Consider the following 4,633-nt stretch of genomic DNA (forward strand, 5'->3'; position numbering starts at 1 on the left):
AGACCACCACCCTGTGAGGCGTAGAGGCCCGTGTTCCCTTCCATCCTGGGGTAACAATCCTAAAACAAACAAACCTGGGAGGCGGGACACTGCCGCTGCCTGACACCTGACACCTTCTCACTGTTGAGTGGATCGCGGCGCGGGTGGAAAGAGACTGCCCATCCCTCTCCACTCCGACCGGGGAAGGAACTCATGAGCACTTTTTATGTCGTCCACGTCTTCAAAACGAGTCCCCTTGAGCTTGGGGAAGAGGAAAAAATCACACGGAGCCAGGCCGGGTGAGTAGGGAGGTTGTTCAGCACGGCGATGTTCTTCTCGGCCAGGAACTGTGTGATGCTCAGGCATTGTGAGCAGGCGCGTTGTCATGGTGAAGATCGCATTCTTCGATGTGAGGGGCATCGTCCACTGCGAGTTCTTGCCACAGGGACAGACGATCAACCAGCATGTCAACAGAGAGATACTGCGGCGTTTGCTTCGTTCAGTGAGTTGTGGCAGGACAACTCGTGGCTGCTTCACCATGACAACGCGCCTGCTCACAATGCCCTGAGCATCCGACAGTTCCTGGCCGAGAAGAACATCGCCGTGCTGAAGCAACCTCCCTACTCACCCGACCTGGCTCCGTGTGATTTTTTCCTCTTCCCCAAGCTCAAGGGGGTCATCAAGGGGACCCGTTTTGAAGACGTGGACGACATCAAAAAGGCCGTGACGACGGAGCTGCGGAGGATCCCGGAAGAATCCTTCCAGGAGTGCATGCAGGCGTGGCAGAGAAGGATGGGAAAGTGCGTTAGACTCCAGGGGATTACTTTGAAGAGGAAAACTTGTAGTTTGTAGTTTGGATTCGAAATAAATCTTTTGCGACACCAGTCCTGGAACTTTTCTGACACACCTCGTATATAACAATATTATGTCACAGAAATCTTAATCATTTCTGGATGAGCACGCATCTCTATGGGAACACCTGTCTGGCTCCCACTGAAATTCCACGTGGGGAGAGAAACCACCTGTCATCTTCCCACTCGCGCAAATATATATATTAGTGGGTAAGGCTTTTTACTCCCACAGTGGTCTACATCTCTCACCTGATCGCTTACTACTTATCCCTGGTAAGTAATGTCTCAAAAGCTGTCATTTACAGTTCAAAAAAATAAAAATAACAATGAGGAGAGTAATATAATAATTGTATAAATAGCAATGATAATATAATAAGAACGATAATTATTAAATGAAAAATAATTATAATCTAGATAATAATAATAATAATAATAATAATAATAATAATAATAATAATAATAATAATAGTAATACAATACAATCTATCTTCAGGACTTCATTGCTGTTTATCTCTCACCTAATTCTGCTTACTATGTAAAATTCTTTGACTCTTTGATATCCAAAGTGGAGCACATCTTGACCCACTCCTTTCGTTTAAATTTCCATCTTAGAAGATTTCTATGTTCACTACTAGCTTTGGCTTTCATCTTTTTTCACTGACCAGTTTGGTGAACAAGCCTTCAACTTTGCTCTCCTTAACGATCTAGAGCAGTTGGTTCAGCACCCTACTCGTATTCCCGACCGCCTTGGAGACACGCCCAACATTCTAGACCTATTCCTAACCTCTAATCCTTCAGCTTACTCTGTCAAACTGTTCTCTCCGTTGGGCTCCTCCGATCACAACCTTATTTCTGTATTCTGTCCTATCGCTACTGAACAGCCTCTGGACCAAATGAAAAGGCGGTGCTCCCAGCATTTTGCTTCAGCCCGGTGCGACGACCTGAGGATGTACTTTTCCGATTTCCCGTGCAATGGTTATTGCTTCCAGGAGGGAGACCCCTCTGTGAGTCCCCAGTGCATCACGGGGGTGATTGTCTCTGGAATGTAGGCACACATTCCACGTACTTTCTCTTCTCCTTATGCTGAAAAGCCCTAGTTCAATCACGCTTGTTATCGTGCTATCATAGATAGAGAGGCAGCTCACAAAAGGTACCCGAGACTTCGCACTTCCGCTAACCATGATCTTCACATTTCCGCAAGAAATCGTGCCATATCTATTCTTCGACTCACCAAAAACACTTTTATCAGAAGAAAATGCCACAACCTTGCTTTTTCTAATTCTTCCAGAGACTTCTGGCACCTAGCCAAAATTATATCCCCCAATTTCACTTCTTCATCTTTCCTTCCTCTCCTTAATCCTGACGGCATCGCTGCCGTCACATATATCTCTAAGGCTGAACTCTTCTCTCAGACTGTCTGTAAAAACTCCACTCGGGACGATTCTGGGCATTTTTCTCCTACTCATCCCCATCTGACTCATTTATGCCTGTTATTAAGATTCTTAAGAATGATGTCTTTTATGCCCTCTCTGGCCTCATTCCTCAGAAAGCTTATAAGCTTAATGTAGTGCCTCCTATTGTCCTTAAAAACTGTGCTTCCGTGCTGACACCCTGCCTGGTCAAATTCTTTCGTCTCTGCCTATCAACATCTACCTTTCCTTCCTGCTGGAAATACGCCTACATATAGCCTGTGCTTAAGAAGGGTGACCGCTCCAGTCCCTCAAACTACCGTCCTATAGCTTTACTTTCCTGTCTTTCTAAAGCTTTTGAGACGATCCTTAACCGGAAGATTCATAAGCATCCATCCACTTCTATGTGGTCGCCAGTATGGGTTCCGCAAAGGGGGTTCTACTGGTGATCCTCTTGCATTCTTAACTGATTCTTGGTAATCCTCTCTTAACCGTTTCGGTGAAACTTTCTCATTTACGCTAGACATATCGAAAGTTTTCGATAGAGTCTGGCACAACACTTTCTAAACTAGCCTCACACGGATTCTATCCCTCTCTCTGTACCTTCATCTCCAATTTCCTTTCCGGCCGTTTTATCTCTGCTGTGGTAGGCGGTCACTGTTCTTTCCTTAAATCTATCAACAGTGGTGTCCCACAGGACTCTGTTCTGTCCCGCACTATCTTTCTGATATTCAACAATAATCTTCTTTCTACAACAATCTGTCCTATCCACTCATACGCCGACGACTCTGCTTTGCAGTTTTCAACTTCTTGCAACAGAAGACCCTCTCAACAGGAATTACAAGACTCCAGACTGGAAGTTGCAGAGCGCTTAACCTCTGACCTTGCTATTATTTCCGATTGATTCAGAAGGAACCTGGTGTCCTTCAACGCCTCAAAAACTCAATTTTTCCACCTATCAACTCGACACAATCTTCCAAACACCTGTCCACTATTCTTAGACAGCACTCAGCTGTCACCCTCTTCTATACTAAACATAATCGGTTTATCCTTAACTCAAAATCTTAACTGGAAACTTCACATCTCTTCTCTCATTAAATCAGCTTCCTCGAGGTTGGGCGTTCTGTATCCTCTCTACCAGTTCTTCTCCCCCTCAAAGTTGCTATCCATATACAAGGGCCTTGTCCGCCCTCGTATTGAGTATGTATCTCACGTGTGGGGGGCCTCCACACACACAGCTCTCTTGGGCAGAATAGAGTCCAAGGCTCTTCTTCTCATCAATTCCTCTCCGCTTACTGAAAGTCTCGTACCTCTTGATTTCCTCTGCCATGTTTCCTCTTTCTATCTTTTATCGATATTTTCACGCTGACTGATCTTCTGGACTTGCTAATTGCATACCTCCTCCCCTCCCGCGGCCCCGGTGCATTCGACTTTCTACTTAAGCTTATCCCTATGCTGTCCAAATTCCTTATGCAAGAGTTAACCAACATCTTCACTTTTTCGTCCTCACGTTGGTAAATTCTGGAACAATCTTCCTTCATCGGTGTTTCCTCCTGCCTACGACTTGTGAACTCTTTCAAGAGGAGAGTATCAGGACATCTCTCCTCCCGAATTTGACCTCTTCCTCGACTACTACTCTTTATTATTACTTTTATGTAGGAGCAGTGATTAGCGGGCTTTTTTTCCCCATTTTTTTTTGTTCTTTTGCCCTTGAGCTGCTTCCTTTGTTGTAAAAAAAAAAATTATTTAGTAAAGTCAATAATTAACAATATTAGGAGAGAGCTGCACGCCGATCGACTGCCCGGGGCGGGACTCGAACCTGACCCCGTTGAGTGGTAGCCAGGCACGCTGACTACTAGACCACTGATTCCATAAACCGCTTAAATGGCAGAAATGGTATGGAACACATACTTATTAGAAATTTCAAGATCTGGTTTAGTGAAGTCACCCTAAGTACCATCACCCCAACCTTCCCACAGACAAGTCAGACCCTCGTTTACCATCCCACTTATTTTTGTATTTGTTCTGGTTAGCGAAGTTTGCTTAACATTGTTACGTCACCAAAATGGGTACAGCTTTTAGTGAATAAAAACTCCAAAATAAAACACTGTTAAATTAAATACTTAATAATTATATTTACATCACATATACAAACAAGCAAATGAAAAATATATCCCCAGGTATAATAAAGTAATTACCCTTAGGGACACAGGGTGAGATGAAGAACAAAAGAAACAATGAAGCAAGCAACAACAGGTAATGTATCCTCCTCGGTATATCATTCCTTGTATTTCACCGCCAAGGTGGTGATGTCGCAGTGTGTAGTAAATCCAGTGAGAGATCACTCTTAATTAACAGCCGGGTGAGACTATAGACTGACCCTCACTGGCGGCC

At 44.3% G+C, this 4,633-nt stretch overlaps 1 protein-coding gene across 1 annotated transcript in view; it reads left to right on the plus strand.

The window, feature by feature from the left end:
* The first annotated feature begins 1,032 nt into the window (after nt 1–1,032).
* LOC126982862 (mite group 2 allergen Lep d 2-like) overlaps nt 1,033–4,633 on the plus strand; it is a 12,729-nt gene continuing 9,128 nt past the window's right edge. The window contains exon 1 of the mRNA XM_050835134.1: nt 1,033–1,107. The gene's annotated coding sequence lies outside the window, so the exon portion shown is untranslated. The remainder of the gene's footprint in view (nt 1,108–4,633) is intronic.

This window comes from Eriocheir sinensis, chromosome 52, assembly GCF_024679095.1.
Source record: "Eriocheir sinensis breed Jianghai 21 chromosome 52, ASM2467909v1, whole genome shotgun sequence".
NCBI classification, from domain to species: Eukaryota; Metazoa; Arthropoda; class Malacostraca; order Decapoda; family Varunidae; genus Eriocheir; species Eriocheir sinensis.